The 18,754-nt window shown below is 35.9% G+C and overlaps 1 pseudogene; it reads right to left on the bottom strand.

The window, feature by feature from the left end:
- Positions 1 to 18,087: 18,087 nt before the first annotated feature.
- LOC100617612 (zinc finger protein 706-like) lies at positions 18,088 to 18,540 on the bottom strand (annotated as a pseudogene).
- Between the last annotated feature and the right edge of the window lie 214 nt (positions 18,541 to 18,754).

Genomic DNA, 18,754 nt, shown 5'->3' with positions numbered 1-18,754 from the left:
TTCATGGTTCATCCTTGCAAATTTTTTATTATATTCAGAACCTTGGACATACTATCCCATATTTTTTCTATATAATCTGATCTTCTTGTCTTACGCTGTTTTCTTCTATTGGCTAATTTAAAAAAAAAAATAAACCAAAAGAAAATGTTTTGAAGTGGCTGTGATTCTCTATGATGTCTATATCTGTCAGGATAACTATGAATCACAGATGGCTATCTCTTAGTTCTCCCCCAGTCTTGCTTTGTGACCAAGTCATGATCATAAAAAGAACATTGTTTTCTAGTATTCCATAAAGCCAAGTAGTTATTGTTAAGGAATTTTAAAGACAATTTGAGAAAACAAACAACTATTCTAAGAAACATTAACAGGAAAAAAAAAGTGATAAATCATTCCCTGGATCACAAGGGAGTTCTTTTCCTAAATTTAAGTTTTTCATAACTTCATTCTTTGAGGATGTTCCGATTCCAGAAAGCATCTTCTCCCCCGTCCCTCACAGCCCTCACTGAACAAAGTTAGCCAAGCTGCAAATACACTTACTCCTCTTCAGACTTTCAGCAATCATGTTGTGCATCAAAGTGTCATGTCATCCTTTCCTAGTCCTCAGGCCATTGCTATCAGAATATGTGGCAAAGCTCTCCAGAGTGAGACTAATCAGTCTCTCTTCAACAAGCCACAAATATTTCCCCACAGGCTTCCTATTAGTTGTAACGCTTGGTCACACCACATTTATTGCATGCTCACAGATTCAGTGTCAAGCGATAGGGCAGCATCAAGCCACCTATCTTCTCATTTTCCTTACATACCCTTCATCTTCTCCAGGTTTCAAATTCCTCCAAGTTCCAAAAAAATGGGGACTGAAAGATCCTGCTCTGTTACCTTGGGAGCCTATCTCTGAGATGTGGCATTCCCAGAAAAGCTGCTCAGTGGGTCGATATCTATGTAGAAGTGGTCATTCATGTGCCTAAGAGAGTGTCCATACTTATTAGGCAGAGAATTCAAATGGTTCAAAAAGAAGGCATTTAATAAAGTAGCAAAATATGAAAAACATCAGCAAAACACTTCACCTATAAACATGAGGCTGGCTTTCCCCATTGATTTTGTTACTATTTTTACCTTTTTTATGTTTCCAGCCCTTAGCATAGTGTCTAGCACAGACCAAATACTTAAAAATGATGATTGACTTTACATGGGAGAATATAATCCAGGTTAATTGGAAAATATCACAGTGTGCTTATTTTTTCTTCTTTCCTATGACATCAATATTGCTATGTCCATAACCACATATACCAATCAAAAAAAAAAACTAAATTAAACTAAAACCACTCCATTGTAATAAACAGACAAGAATATTTTTAGGCAAAATTAAGGCACATAGTCTTTTCTAAAAGCATGTCATTCTACTCCTCTGGTCCAGTTCTTCTCTATCAAACAATTTATTTTCAGTTTTCAGAAGTTGTGCATAGTCATTGCATTGATCATAGTTATTCAGTCTTTCACAGTTCTTTTTATTTATTGTGCCATAGTCATTGCATATATTATAGTTCTGTATCTTCCCTCTATTGATTATTTCTTATTTATTATGAATATAGGTTTATACATAATTGTTTTATATTGGTTCTGCTATTAGATTGTGGATTTCACAAGTGTAGGGGCTGTCTTTTGTTGTTCTATATATTTCCAGCACTTAGTACATATCTTGGCACATAGTAGATGTTTAACAAGTGTCTATTAATTCACATACATATGTGTATATATGCATACACGTACACACATGCTTATGGAAAAGAGAGAGGAAGGAAGGAAAGAATGAAGGAACAAAGGAATGAAGGCAGGGAGGGAGGAAAGAAAAGATATGGAAGAAAAAAGAAAGGAAGGAAGAAGGAAGGGAGGGAGGAAAAAACAAGGGAGGGAGGAAAGAAGGCAGGGAGGAAGGAAAGAAAGAAGCTATGGAAGAAAAAAAGAAAGGAAGGAAGAAGAAAGAAGGGAAGGGAAGAAGGAATAATTTTTCTTCCAAGTTAACTGTTTTCTTTCTAATTCAAACTTTAGAGAGACGAGCCAGATACATTTGAACACGTCAGGGCTCTCTTTCTCTTTATCTGAAGTCAGCAAGAAAAGATGACTCCCTCAAAAAAGCCCTAGAGTTCTTGTAAACCCATGGAATGAAGTCCATGAGAGCAAAAATAGAGACATTCATATAGGCATAGAAGTGAAAGGTGTGAGAGTGGTTCTGGTCAGAATACCCAGTGGTTCTGAGGATGCTAACAGCCTTTCTCGAGATGTCATCGAGAATAGTGCTGTCATTGTTCTCTTACCAGTGCAAAGAACAGTTGGGTGCCACATTGGCTTCCATTTCTGCTCTCATTCTGGTATAGGCTTCCTGAGAATTGTGATTGACCTGTAACCTGCTGTACTTCTGTTCCTGGTTGTCCCTGAACCACATTTCCAAATATTACTTAATAATTTCTTGGAAGTGTCCTCCTTTTCCTGGTGTGTGGGCTTCTCTGGTGTTCCACGGACTTGCTCCCTGTTTTTATCCAGTGCTCCATTTTGGCTAAGTTTAAGACTCTTTCAAGGCCCCAGTTGGGCATCTATCCCTGTCTCCCTATCAACAGACTCCTGCCTGATTGTATCTCATTGGGCTCCAGGTAGACCAGGGTGAAGACTCTTGGCTTCCTCCATTCCTGCCTCATCTCCACTCAGAATAACCTTGACTTCTTCCGTGTTGAACCAAGCTCTATGTTCTCTACAGTGCCCACTTCTGCCTCCTTCTTGACAGATGGTACAAATTGTTCTTATCCACCCCTTCCACTGGGGGAAGTCTTCATATTCCTGGATAGATACTTTACTAGCTCACCAGCACGTGGCCACTGTACATGTTGCTGTTAACTTGGAGCTGCAGGTGGAGGCTAAAAGAAAAAAAGGCTTGGCAAGCCCTCACCCTAGAGGTGCCAGCGTTCCCTGAGTGCCCATAGAGCCCCCTACCAAGGTAAAGATCTACGAGATTCGGGCTGCCCAAGGAGAAATACCCATGTTGTATGCTGGAGCCACCACTGCATTCCTCTCCACCGTTTAAGTCTAGACAGTCCACACAATGAACCGTGCCCTCAATGGCAACATTTCCAAAAATCACTTGTTCCCACTGAACACCGAACTAAAGTTACTTCTCATACACTGGCAACGAATAAGATAACAATAGTTTCTGCAGGGGGAGAAGTTAGCAATTGGGAAAAGTAGTAGAGGACTCCTGTAGGAAGTGATACTCAAGCTCATGTCTTGAAGAAAGCTAGTGATTTAATGAGGCAGAGAGACTAGATTCACTTCCATTTAATTCAGTAAATAACTAGGAAGTATCCAAGTTACAGTCGCTAGAGTAGGTGAACTCCCTTTCAGCACAGAGATTCCACAGATCTGATCAGGTGGGTGAGAGAAAATAAATCGGGCAAATCAGCTTGGAGGGTACAGTTAATCAACTCGTGTCAGTGTGTGCCAAGCCATCTTCAATCATGAGCAATCATTGCTTCTTGGCAGAGCATTCAAATTGTATACGTTGCTTTTTTGCCTTGCATTTTTCCTGAATTAGTATTCTGTGTGATTGTTTTTAATCCCTGAAGAAATTGGTTATTTTCTTAATAGATAATAGTTCATTTCTATTTTTCCCAAAAGCTACCAAGGAAGAGGACCTTGATGTTCTGTATCTTTCACTTAGAATAGCTTCTGTTAAGTAAAAATCTGAAAACAGGGTATGGCTCAGGTCCCTAAGAACCATTTACTCCATGTGTGTTCAGTGACAGATAAAAGCAATATCTCACAAAAGCTGCCAGAGCAACCCTGCACTCGAACAAAAAACCCATCATTTGAATGTAGGTCAGTGGGATGAGGAAATTGAATGAAAGCTGATCATATTACCCAGGAAGATACAGGTGATAATCCAACAGAAATTTTTGAATGCCCATTAAATATTTATATCAGTATTCATTGCAACATGTCTGATGTCCTGGTAAATATTGTGATATAATTTAATCATGGGTACATACAGTGTGGTGCATGTTGCCTGTTTGTTTCTTAGAAATATATTGAACCATCTGAAAAAAATTAGGAACTCAGCCAAAAGGCTTGCCAGATGCTTTATGGGCACTGTGAGCGATTTTCTAATGTTCTGTTCTTGGAATAAAAGTCTGCTTTATTAAATTTGCCTCAAATTGCATTACATTAGAAGGAATCACTCCAAATCAACAGATAGAATATCAACTTATGTGGCCTAATTGTTCAATGTTGAATACTTTAAATTTTAGTTAGCTGAAGTAAGAAAACTTTTTGTCCTGTGAATTATCGCTATCTAGATCACATTATTTGGGGAGTGTATAAGTACCAAAGCACCTACCAAAAAAAGGTACCAGGTAATTTTCTATGCACTTGAATTAGCCTAGAGCTGTGACATAAAGACTTTGCTATAATTTTCCAGCTCAGAGCATTGAGAGAAAGCACTTGCCTTCCTAAGAAAACGAGCACTACTAACAATTGTACTGGAAACTCTTCAATTAACTTGTAGGGGCTGCATATATTTACCTAGAGGAGACCATAGTAGGGGCAGAAATTGATTGAAATAACTGTAATCAATTGATTTCTTCCTCCTACAATGGATCAACTCACAGAGAAAAGCCTCTAAGAAGCAGCAGAAAAGATAACAATTTATAAAAGAAGAACCTAGCCATTAGGGGGAAAAAAATCCAGTTGCTCCATCTCCCTTACACTTACAATAGAAGGCAGTCTTTTTCCCTAATCATCATCATGTCAGCCTTGCATCAGAATGATTCATCCAGTAGGAGATATAACTCTTCTAATAGAGCAGGACAAAATAGTTAAGCTAGGAGATTGCTTATTAAGAATAAAACCAGGTATTAATTCAAAAAATGCCCAGAAAGAAGCAGTATAAAATATACATTCATACAGAATAACAAAGTAAGACTAATAAGCACACTATGAGAAATCAAAATTGAATAAGTATAATTGAATTAAAAAACCAAAGACCTCTTTGTCCATAAGGATTTATAGATCTATTTTATCAGAGTTTTGAAGAACAATTCATATGGATGCTACATAAATCATTATCGATGATAAAGGAAGAAAATACAAGACAAGAAACTGTCCAAAAAACTAAACTAGTAAGCAATAAAATAGAGAAAGGGAAGAATTGGTCAATATTTATAATATATATGGATGTAAATATAGATGTATATATATACACATATATATGGATGTGTGTATATAGAATAAGTTATTCTTATGGAAAGGTTACAACAATACATCCAAAATGAAATTATTCTCTTTTATTTATACCATGGATGCAAGGATATTTCAACAATAAGAAAACAATGAATGTAGTCAATTACAATTATAGAACATATCATATAATATAGAGCAGATTTGCAGTACAATGCATATGGTATTTTACATATATAGTATACATAAATAATATAAGCTAATAATTTTAAGTAAAAAACTATCTAAAATGCATAATGTATCAATAAATGAGAAGAAAGCTTTGAAAAGGTACAATGCTAACTTATGCTAAAAACTCTATATAATATAGTCACAGAAGGGTCATTTTTTATATTGTAATAGCATTGTCGTTGTTCTTCAGTCACGTCTGACTCCTCATGACCCACTCTTGTGTATGCAGTTTTCTTGGAAAAGATATTGGAATGATTCACCATTCCCTTCTCCAGTAGATGAAGGCTAATCCAAGTTACGTGACTTGCTCATGATCACACAACTAATAAGTATCTGAGTAAGGATTTAAATAGAGATCTTCTTGACTCCAGATCTGGTGCTTTATTCACTGAGCCATGTAGCTACCCCATTATGGTATATACCTATCTATAATCAAAAGTTAAATGTATTTGTTGTACACAAATATAAGATTTTTCAATAAATATAAGAGTCAAGCAAGAATGCCCCCTTTACAAATATTATTTGATACAGTTATAAAAATTCTAGTGTTTCCAAGATGATTTGAGAAAGAAAACAAATGTATAAACTTTAGCAAGAGGAGAGAAAATGATCCAAGTTTTCATATGATAGAATAGAATAGTTTGCTTAAAGAATCCCTAAAACTCAGAACAAAAAAAAATCGTTATTATTCTCAGCAAGATAGTGGAACACAAAAAAAAGCCATGAAGTTTATTAGCATTTTTATAAAACAATAACAAAAAAGAAGGAAAATAGGAGGAAATATATTGAAAATAATGTATTAAATGCATAAATGTCTGAGAATCAATCATGATATACTCAAGATTTATGTAAATATAATAATGGAACTCTTTTTAAAGGAATAAAAGATAAATAATTGGACAAATACGAATGACTCTTGGGTTGGCCATCTCAGTATAATAAAATGAAGAAACTAAGTTAATTCATTTCAAGATTTAATACCCTATCAATCAAACTACAAAGGAAGTACTTTTATGGAGGCATGTAAAATAATTTAATCATTCATTTACAAAAACAAAAATGTCTAGAATCTAAAAACAAACAGTGAAATATAAAGTAGCAATGAAGGTAGAGATGTACTTTTAAAGCAGTCATTATTAAAACTATGTAGTACCAAAGATGGATTGATAGAAACATAGATATTGCAAATAAATATTAACATATTTATATAAAATTTAATGTAATACATGCTATGTGTAATCAAAATAGTTTAGTAGATATAAGGATGAATTGGGGAAAGTTGTTTTGTTTTTTAAACACAATGTTTCATAAATAAAAAAAATAAACCATTTGGAAAAAGACTTCCTATTTGATGAAGATTTCTGAAAATTCTGGAAAGCAGTTTGGCAAAAAATAAAATACAGTTATAAAGTATACTATATGTCACAAATTCCAAATCAATAAATGACTAAAATGTAATGAGGTAAGTCATTTTAAAGGGAAGAAAATAGATGGAGGCCTCTTTCAAAGATATAGGTAGGGGTGGAATTATTTTTTTAGTCTATTTTATTTTTTAGAATTTAATTAATTTATTTATTTTTAGGTATTTTTCCATGTTTACATGATTCATTTTCTTTCCCTACCCTCCTCTCTTTCCCCTCCCAGAGCCAACAAGCAATTTAGGGGTAGAATTATTAACCAAACTGGGGATAGAAGAAATCAGAAAAGAGAAAAAATAGTTTTAATTATATCAAATTGAAATTTTTTAATAAGTAAAATCAAGCATTGATAGGAAAAGAAGGAAAATTTGATTAGAAAGAAAAGAATTATTCATATCTATTAAAGATCTAATATCCAAAATATGTAGGAAACAAGGGAAATTATATAAGACCTAGAGCTATATATTAATTTTTATTTAGTAAAGAAATTTGAACAGAAAGTTCTTAAAAGAATTGTAAACTCTTAATAGAAATTTGAGGAATTGATCCAAATCACTAATATTTAAATGAAAACAATCTGAAATTCAACTGCACATTTAGGAAATTGGAAAGTTGACAAAAGTTGAAAATAATGTAGGAAGATATAAATTACTGTAGGTGTAATAAACTGTTAGTGGAGATAATAGTCTAAATATTTTAGAAAACCTTTTTTTCAACTAAAGGAAGTTCTCAAGTATTCACACCTGTAGACTAATTAATGCATATACTGTAATAAAAATGGTAATCTGTATGACTGTTTCTTGTTGCAATAACTGAAATGTACTCTGGCTTGAGACTGACTAGAGATTGCTGCTAGTATGGGGACACACCTAAGGGTAACTAATTGCAATAGAGATAGATGTACTTTGAGAGATACTGAGAGAGAGATTTTGAGAGATGCTGCTACAGATAGAGGGATGCTACCACAGGGGAATGCTCTGGGGTTTGCCTATAATCTCTATTTGATGCCTAAAGGATCAATATATTTCCTAACCTCCTCCTCCTTCACTCCCTCCCTTAACCACCCACTTCTTGAAGCCTTTTGGCTTCCTCCCTCCCTCCCCCCTCCCCAGTGGTCTATAAAATACTCCTGTTTTCTTTCTCAGGTAAAGGGTTTATTGGGAAACAACAGGATGGGAAACTGAGGTAAGAGGGATGAGGTTTTCCCTAATCTATAATGAGGGATAGGAGGAATTTGGGAAATCAGTCCAGTCTCAGATGTGACTCTAAGAGAGCCAGAAAGAAGGACAACTGTTTAAAATCTTCTTTTCTTCTTCACAAAGTCACCAAGGTCTCTCAGCCTAATTTCAGAAGCCCCCCTCAAAGGTCCTTCAGCCTGGGGCAAAAGCTAACAATATTAGTTCTCTGCTTCTTCCCTCTTCAGTCAGGCTTGCCTCCTTTGATCAGAAAATCCCCAAGAGCCAGTCAAACCCCAGAGAGAGACAGAATCAGATCCTCCCCCTGGCCAGCTCAACTGCCTCAAGACAAGAGAAAAGGTAGTTGGAAGGTATGCTTTTGGGGTATGGAATCTTGGCAATTTTCTCATGTTCCTAATGGTATTTGCAAAGCTACTTCTACCACCATTTGTGGTTAGGGAATAGGGCAGCCTCCCTACTCAAAGAGAGGAATTTGGAAACTTGCAAAGTGGAGGAACTTTGAGCTCTAATTGGTTGAGATGAGTCTTCCTAACACTAGGCTTGGCACTCTATCCACTGTGCCATCTATATACTCTCACTAATATCTTATGAATCAGAAATACCCAGAGCATGACTTGGGATGAATGACCTTAGTTATCATACAATTTCTGGTAACATGTCTTTAAATTTTATTTAATTACAATCACATCCCACAACTTATTCAGCCATTTCCCAATTGATGGACTATCCTTCAGTTTCTTTGCCACCACAAAAATAGCTGCTATAAATATTTTTGTATAAATAAGTCCCTTTCCCATATCTTTGATCTCTTTGAAATATATATTATGGCATTGCAAAGTCTCAGACACTTACTAGCTGTGTGACCCATAGGAAACTATGAGATGTAGTCCTTATTTTCCTCAATCCTTCAGATTCCTTAGTTCCATTAATATTATTTTCCTCAGTTGCCTCATCTGTGTAAAATGAGATGGAGAAAGAAATGTCAAACCATTCCAGTATCTTTGCCAAGAAAACACCAAACAGGGTCACAAAAAAATCATCAGAACAGAAAACTATGGAACAACTGCAATACATAGATAAACCAGATAGAAAGATACATGTGAACATATAGGAATATGTATAACCAGGAAGATGATTCAATGTCTGAATGAACTTCCTTGACACCGGTAGAAAGAGTGAAAGTAGAGAAATACCAAAAAAAAAATGGGTAGAGAAGATGTCTAGCCTATCACACTAAATATTGCTCTGGTGCTTTGGCTCAGCCAGGCCAAGAGGCCTCCTCCAAGAGGGGAAGGCTTCTCTGGGATTGATCTCTCCTCAGAAGCCAAGAAAGGAAAGACAGCTACTTACATGCCCAAGAGCCAGTCCAAGAGCCAAGGTCCCAATGTGAAGCCAAGGTCCAAGTCCAAAGCCACTTCCAAAAGGCAGATCACCAGCCAAAGCTCCAAGCTGAAGATTTGCCAAAGACCCCCAGCAAGACTTTCAGGACTTTTTATAGTCACCTACTGTCCCTTTCCCTCTTCACAGGGACCAATCATAGCTTACAAATTGCCTAGCACTGCCCAGGATGGAAGTGTCCGTGGGATCCACACCTCATCCTCTGAAGGTGTCAACTCTTATCAAAGGATTCACAAGTTTCTGCTTTACTGGGTTAAAAGAGTGGAGCTCTCCCAGTAAGTAACTTATGAATTCTCTTACTTGATAACAAAGTGTTAAGTAGGGTTTAAGTAGAGGTTTCTTAGATTTATTAAAAATAGACAAAGAGAATAAAGAATTCATTTTCACAATCTGAAGTTGACCAATTTGGATGTATTGTATTTTTTCTCAATGTATATAAAGAAAGGCTTTGCATTTCATCTCAAAGCAAGCATCCCATCTTCTTATTGTATGCAAAAAGACACTTTGGAAACTAGACACATGTACAAAAGATGCTTGACTAAACTGACTTCCCTCTACTTGGCTGTTTTAAGACCAAAGATTACAGATATCTGTGGGTCTTTAGCTGGAGATCCTATCTTGAGAGCAAGGTGATTTGATGTTCAATAACATATTAAATGGGGCATCTAGGTGGCACAAAAGGTAGAGTGTCAGTCTTGAAATGTGGACAAGATAAGAGAAAGGGTAGTTGGAAGGTATGCTTGGGGGTATGGAATCTGGGCAATTTTCTCATTTTCCTAATGGTATTTGTAAAGCTACTTCTACCACCATTTGTGGTTAGGGAATAGGGCAGCCTCCCTACTCAAAGAAAAGAATTTGGAAACTTGCAAAATGGAGGAACTTTGAGCTCTAATTGGTTGAGATGAGTCTTCCTATCCACTGTGCCATCTATCTGCTCTCATTAATATCTTATGAATCAAAAATACCCAGAACATGACTTGGGATGAATGACCTTTGTTATCATACAATTTGTGATCATATGTCTTTAAATTTTATTTAATTATATGAATACTTTTATGAAAATGCTTAATTTGAAACAGTTATTGTTTGATGAATTGATAAATTGTTTGAAAATTTGATGACTGAGGATAGGGATGTGTATGTACAATTATTCATGATAAGAAGTAGCTATTTTGTTAGCTGAATGTGTTATTATTGAGTAATAACAATAAATATTATCCAATAATCCAATATTATTGGATTTTGAAATATGGATTATATTTGAAAAACCCTGTTTATTACCAATTCAAAGTTATCTTATGATGCTATGAGTACCCCATCCTTCTGATTGTTACAAGGGAATCACTTTAAAAGACTGATATATATTAATTTAAGGTCGCCAAGGAATTCAGCTATGTAATTCCTAAATGAAAACTTAAGTCAGCCGTCAATCTTTTATGGAGTTTAATTACAATAGGAGGAAGTAATTAGAGAGAGAGAGAGAGAAAAGGGAGAGAAGGAAATAGGGCTTAAATACCCCTTCTGTTTAGGCTGGGCCAAAAGGTCCAAGCCCTTAGGTAGCTGGGGCAAAGAAAAGAGATCAGTCCCTATTACTCACGTGACCAAAATGGAGAAACAGTCTCAGAGGCCCCCACCTTCAGCTTCCACCAGAGCAAGCTTCTCAGAGCCCACACGAACCACACCGACCAACTACTCCACCCCCCCTTTGGAGTCTTCAGACCCCCTATCTTTAAGGAAACCCTCCAAGTTGCCTCCCCTCAGTCCTCACATCTACCAATCACTGTTCATCAATTTCCCTGTGCCAATGGAGGCTCTAGCTTAACCCAGGACCGCCCAGAGGTTTCTGGCTTTTGCACATGTCTGTTGAAGGTCATATTTTCAAATGATTAAATCTTTGCTCCTTTGCTACAGCCCTTTCTAAATCCTGTTAACCTGAGTAGGGTAGAGATTGGAATAATTAAATTTTGATCTAGGCTGCAGCCCTTACTCAATCCTGTTAGGACTGAATAGGGTGGAGATTGATTCCAAGTATCTCCATTGTATCAATTCTAAAATCAATCATGACTCAAAGAAATTCCTGTTCGATGCTTAAGCATAGGTCAAAGTCCTTTCCATTGTTCAGCAAAGGGTTTCTGTCCTAAAGTAATCTTAAGAAGGGAAGAGAAGGAACCTCCCATGCCAATGGGGTTCCCATTCCAATAGACTATCAGTAAGAAATTTTCCAAGTATGAAATATCCCAATGGTGAAATTTCCAACATTTATAAGTCTAAGGAAATTTGAGGTTTACAATCCCCCCTAATGATCATTGGGAGACTAGTCTCCCCATTGATCATTTAACATAATCATTTTGTAGTTCTAAATTCACTTCTAACTAAAGATATACACAACATTCAATTTTCTAGGAGAAATTAGAATAGTGAGAGAGGAAATAGAAAAAAAAAGAAAGCAAAACCAATGTTTGCTAGGCGCATTGACAGAAAGCCAAATTAGGGGCAGTCCCTTTTGGCATAAATGTTACAATAAATGTTCAATCAAAAGTTCAGTCCAATCAATCACATCCAAAGTTCATTCTTGATCTTCTTGATGAAGTGTAGGTTTTTGGCATCTTTCTACAACAGTTCATTCTCTGGATATAAAAGTTTCAAGCTTCTTTCTTGAAGATCTTTTCTCGAACAAAATCAAAATCTTTGAAATTTTTTATAACAGTAAAATCTTAAACAAAAGTCTTGGATTTTTATAAAAATACAATCTCAAACAAAAAAAAATTCAAAAATTCTTAGATTTTAAATTAAAATACAATCCCCCCTGAAGTAAGTATTTAAAAAAATATATATCAAGTTTAGCTCAGAATGCAATGTTCAGTTATGGGGGTGTATGTGTCAATTTTCAAAAGAATAGAAAAATAATCAAAAACATAAGAAAAATTCAAAATAGACCTTGTATAGGTCCAGTTTAAAGTAATTTCTATCCCACAAGTATGTAGGACAGAATGCAGTAATATTTCACTTAGCCATTTGTAGCCAAGACTACAGGAAGTTGCCATAATATAAGAAGAAAAGAATTAGAATTCTATTTTGATGGGGAAATGTCATTCCCTTGTCTGATTTTTTTCTCAGGGATATAGGGAGCCAGCATGATAGTCAAGCTTTGTACTTGTTTGAGTATTTCGAAAAGAGTGTAGAATCAAGGAAGTCCTACGACTTAAACATAAGTTAAGTGTCGCAACCTCGAGTCTCACTTTAATATTTCATGTGTGCTCTATTGGCACTATTCAGGTTTAGTCTGTGCTCCTTGTTTTTATCCCTTTTCCTGGAATCAGACAAACATTAATCACAGTCCTATAATATTTTATCAATAAATGGCAGGTCCCCATAGTTTAAAGCTTTTAGGCATATATTGATATTATAGCAAGAGTACATATATTAACTTGTATTACTGCAGGAAAAAAATAATATTAATATTAATTATGTGTACCTTCAGTACAAAAATGAGAAAAAAATCAAATATTCTGATCGAAAAAGAAAAGAAATAAGAAAAAGAAAAAGCAGTAATTCAATATATTCTTGAAAAATACAGCATCCATTTGTCTATGGATTATTATCTCCAATTCATATGATAAGATAGAGTCACAATTCATATGATAAGATAGAGTTAATCAGTCTCAGCAGAAGATGCTTTCTTCACATGTGAGCAGTGAATCCAAGAGTCTCTTTCTCCAATCTTTATAGATGTTGGAGTAGTTAATAATATTTGGAATGGTCCTTCCCATGAAGGTTCAGTTGCTCCAGTTCGCTTGAAATTCTTGATATAAACTTTATCTCCTGGGTTCAGGTCATGCAGAGAAAAGTCTAATGGTCCGGCTTGTACTGCAGCTCCGGATTCATGAAGTTCACGTAGTTTGTGCTGTAACTCCTGTATATAGGAAGCAATAGTAATATCTCCCCCTAATAGGGGTACCACAATGTTACAAGGGAATCACTTTAAAAGACTGATATATATTAATTTAAGGTCGCCAAGGAATCAGCTATGTAATTCCTAAATGAAAACTTAAGTCAGCCGTCAATCTTTTATGGAGTTTAATTACAATAGGAGGAAGTAATTAGAGAGAGAGAGAGAGAAAAGGGAGAGAAGGAAATAGGGCTTAAATACCCCTTCTGTTTAGGCTGGGCCAAAAGGTCCAAGCCCTTAGGTAGCTGGGGCAAAGAAAAGAGATCAGTCCCTATTACTCACGTGACCAAAATGGAGAAATAGTCTCAGAGGCCCCCACCTTCAGCTTCCATCAGAGCAAGCTTCTCAGAGCCCACACGAACCACACCGACCAACTACTCCACCCCCCCTTTGGAGTCTTCAGACCCCCTATCTTTAAGGAAACCCTCCAAGTTACCTCCCCTCAGTCCTCACATCTACCAATCACTGTTCATCAATTTCCCTGTGCCAATGGAGGCTCTAGCTTAACCCAGGACCGCCCAGAGGTTTCTGGCTTTTGCACATGTCTGTTGAAGGTCATATTTTCAAATGATTAAATCTTTGCTCCTTTGCTACAGCCCTTTCTAAATCCTGTTAACCTGAGTAGGGTAGAGATTGGAATAATTAAATTTTGATCTAGGCTGCAGCCCTTACTCAATCCTGTTAGGACTGAATAGGGTGGAGATTGATTCCAAGTATCTCCATTGTATCAATTCTAAAATCAATCATGACTCAAAGAAATTCCTGTTCTATGCTTAAGCATAGGTCAAAGTCCTTTCCATTGTTCAGCAAAGGGTTTCTGTCCTAAAGTAATCTTAAGAAGGGAAGAGAAGGAACCTCCCATGTCAATGGGGTTCCCATTCCAATAGACTATCAGTAAGAAATTTTCCAAGTATGAAATATCCCAATGGTGAAATTTCCAACATTTATAAGTCTAAGGAAATTTGAGGTTTACATGATTCATCTTTGAAGAAAAAAATATATTGCCCAAGCCATTATACTATCATAAATAGCATCTATCACTCAATCAGTAATCAACAACTATTTAGTAAATTTAGTGAATAATAATGAGGTATTTTATAAGAAAAATTATGCAAAAGAGGAAATTGAAGAAACAAAGTTATCTGTCATTAAATGGCAAAGTTCAAGTTTAAGAAGTTGATTGTCAAATACAATCAACTGCACAGTGATAGATTAGATCTTAATAACAATAAAACTAAGCTAGAAACCATTGTCTTCCCTGGCTATTTAAAAGGCTCATTTTAACATACTAAAATGTAAGTCAAGTGACATAAAGAAATTATTCAAAGGGAGAGTAATGTTTTATTTGAAGCATATTATGAATACTTGGTTCATTTTTAACATTTAACTCATTGACAAGGAAAATTTCTTTGAGGGAATTTCTAGAACTGAAAATGTGATAAGATCAGATTCCTCTCTATTTGACATCCTAAAACTAATAATAAATAGATAGTAGACAATGAGGGGGACAGAATATTGAACTTGGATTAAGAAGACCTAAATTCAAATCCTGGTCTGGACATAGTTATATCTGCATGATCCTGGATTAATCACTTAACTGCTATCTGTCTCAGTTTCCTCAAGTGTAAAATGAGGATGATAACAGCATCTACCTCACAGGGCTGTTGTGAGGAATGACATAATAATTGTAAAGAGCTTATTTAGCACAATACCTGGAACACAGTACCTAGTGTTGTTGTTTTTTTGCTGTTGTCTCATTATTTTATTTATTTCTAACTCTGTGTGACTCCATTTGGTGTTTTCTTTGCAAAGGTCATAGGGCAGTTTTCCATTTCCTTTTCTATCTCATTTTACAGATGAGGAAACTGAGGCAAAAGGGATTAAGTGGATTTCTTAGCATCACACATCTAGGAAGTATCTAAGACCAGATTTTAAGTCAGGAAAATAAGAGTCCTCTCCTCTCCATGATAGAAGGAGCAGGGTCCAACTTACATGGAGCAGTTAGCCCAGTGGGATAAAGAAAGCAAAAAGTTAAAAAAAAAAAAGTCAAGTTCATCATTCCCTAGTTGTGGTTAATCATCCTTTGGAAGTTAGATTGCCAACATAAAAAAAAAAAGCTGAAAACAAACTGATTCAGTACTTTCAGAAATTTGAGGCAGGGATTTTGGCTTTTCGAAACTATCAATAAAACTAAAGGGTAGCTAATGGGGCTAGTGACTCATCAAGTGAAAGGATGATGGAGGTAGGGATTAACCACCAATAAGGGCTTCCCAAATGGTTTCTGATCCAAAGGTTCTGGTTCTGCTGCATCCTGTTGAGAACAGAACACTGAGAGAAGAGAATAAAAACAGAATTGAGTAAAAGACTTGAGAGTTCCCCCCAATAGTTAAAAAACAAACAAACAGATTTATCTTCTTCCTGCTCCTGGGATCAAGGAGATTTCTTCCCTGAGTAAACCAGGAGTATGTGGATATTTACTATAAGGAAATCGTCAAATTACATTAGAAGTTCAAACAAAAAGTTGATCAATCCTGGAAGCAGCCTCTAACGGGATTAGTTTAACAAGTCCAATAATAAGATTTTCTTCCCATAGAAGTTGCATAAGCATATCAGAAGATTTATTGTTATAGTCAACTTTATCAATTAAAGTCTTCAGATTGGAACTGCCTTTATCTTTTTTTAGGTGCCTGTCATGGGGAAATAGTTGTATATGACTGGGTAAAAATGGATTCCTGCTATCACTACCCAATGTTGATTTTCAAAGGAGATAAAATTCCTAAAAATAATTACTTTGATAGACCAAATCTATACCCCTTCCCTACCACACTCTATTACTAATTTGCTTTAAGTGTAATTAAATCTTGTCTTCTGAGTGGAGACCCACCACAAGGGAATTAAAATTTAAGTACTGGTCTGCCTACCACACAACTACATAAATGTGGAAGGACTAACTGGTGAAATTTGAGACAAATGTGACTTGGGAAATTGCTACAAATACAAAAAAGGCTCTCTGGTCATGAAGGAGGAGTCATAGACTGTGCTGCTTTGTTAAGTGGGCAAAGAAAATAGCTTAGATCCCCCTCAATTTTCAGATTTCTTTTTCTCTGAGAAGGTTCAGAGAATTCCCAGAAAATGGTTAGAGTAACAAGGTATAGAAATTCTGGGAGGCAGCATCCTTATTTAGGTCCTATGGAAGAAGATGGAAGACTCTCCACAAGAGTATGAAGTGACAAAGATTTGGTATCATTCCTATGATGTGATTTTTATTGATGGCAGTATTGATGGAATCAATTGATTCATTTCCATGCCCTCTTTCTATGTAGATTCCTTTTAACTACTCTCATAATTATGAAGTTTTTAGGAGTTTCATGGAGCATCTACCCACAAAGGAATTTAAACAGTTAAGCCTTATTGAGATCTTTATGATCTCGTTCATGTTTACCTTTTTATAGTTCTCTTGAGTCTTATGTTTGAATGTCAGACTTTCTTTTCAATTCTGCTCTTTTCATTAGGAATGCTAGAAGTCCTCCATTTCATTAAATAATGACTCTTTTCTTTTCTCCTGAAGAATTAGACTCAATTTTATTAAGTAGGTTTTCTTGGTTGAAATCCTAGGTCCTTTGCTTTCTAGGATATCACCACTTCGAGCCCTCTGCTCTTTTCATTTGGAAGCTGCTGAATCTTGTATGATCTTGTCTGTGGCTCCACAATATTTAAGTCTCTTCTTTCTGATTGCTTGCAGTATTTTCTCATTTTTCTGGGAGTTTTGGAATCTGATGATAATATTCCTGGGTTCTTTCATTTTGAGATTTCTTTTAGAAAGGGATATGTGGATTATTTTCATTTATGTTTTACCCTTTGGATCTAAGATATTAGGTAGTTTTTTTTTCCCCATCTTCTTTAAATGATGACCATTGTTCAACTCATCTGTACATTCTGAGATTATGATATTGACTTGCAAAATATTTACTGTATCTCTTAGATATCTGCCATTCATATTTTTGATGAATAGGCCATCTATTTCTTCAATCTGACTTTTCATTAAAAATATTCGAGAACAAGACTGAGGACAAAGCCCTATGATAGCACTCCAGATTGATAATAAAAGCATTCGACACTTGAGAGAAAGTTTATTTCACCCCTATAAATCTCCTCAGAATATTTTAGCATGTGTCTCTCTAGCAAGATGTCTATATGAACATCATAACTGTCAAATTTCACCTACAGAGAAGATAAATTTCTGGGGTTGTGCTTATATGGCTGGCTCTGTTCTGTTCAATATTTCTATCAGTGAATTTAATGAAGTCATAGACAGATGACATGTTTTATATTTGTGGATGCTACAAAATTATGAGAAAAACAGTGCTTATTTTGCATGACAGAATTAGGATACATAAAAAAATCTTCCCAATGCATCTTCCAAGATTGTCTTTTACTTATTATATTTTTACAGTAAAGTCTGTTCTCATTATTTAATTATTTATTTATTTTTGTTGTGAAATCAAAGAACTATTTTATTAAATGAGTTATTTTACACAATATGAACATCAATATAATTACAATTGTAAAAAATTTTTTATAACAAGGATGGACTGATTGTCAGAATTTCCAAATAAAGGCCCAACTTTACACAGAACTGTCTTTGCATGAAGCCCAAAAGAGAACAGCATAAAAATGAGTTTCTGTAGACCCTTTATTTTGCTGATCAACAGTTTGTTAGAAAAGCAGCTGCAGGTTTGTTGCCTAAAGGTCTGAGATAGTAGAAGTCAATAGGTGCCATGAATTCACCTGTAAACGACATTATGCCTGAACATCAGCCAATTCTGCAGGAAGTGGAGTCTTAGGATGTTTGCTCTCAAAGTGCAGTTTGAAGGTCTTGGGGTCCGGCATTTGTGTCCTACAGACAGTGCAGGTATATAGCAAGGCAGCCTTAGCAGCAGCCTTCTGGTCTTGTTTCTTTTTTTGTCCAGCTGAGACTGAATCTTCTGCTGTCCACGAGTCATATCGGGGCTGGGACAGTCCGGCGTCCGAGACGCCGCGCGGGGCGCGGGTGCTGGGGAGGGAGGGAGGAAGAGGAGGAGGGACCTGAGTGAGAGACTGGACGCTCCCCGCACGACCTCCGCCGCCGCCCGAGAGAGGAAGCGCACAACAGTCCGCCGCTCACGCCTGCCGCGCGCACGCTCTATTTAATTATTTAAACAAGAAACATCATGATACAGTAGAAAGATTTCTATCCTTGATGTAAGGAGGCTAGGAGGCTAACTCCCTATTTCGATATTTATGTCCCATTTATTTTATTTTTAAAATTTTTCCCTTTAAATTTAATTAATTAATTTAGAATA

Source organism: Monodelphis domestica, chromosome 5, assembly GCF_027887165.1.
Source record: "Monodelphis domestica isolate mMonDom1 chromosome 5, mMonDom1.pri, whole genome shotgun sequence".
NCBI classification, from domain to species: domain Eukaryota; kingdom Metazoa; phylum Chordata; class Mammalia; order Didelphimorphia; family Didelphidae; genus Monodelphis; species Monodelphis domestica.
Note: the sequence above shows the minus strand (reverse complement) of the source record. Positions and strands in the feature narration are given on the sequence as shown.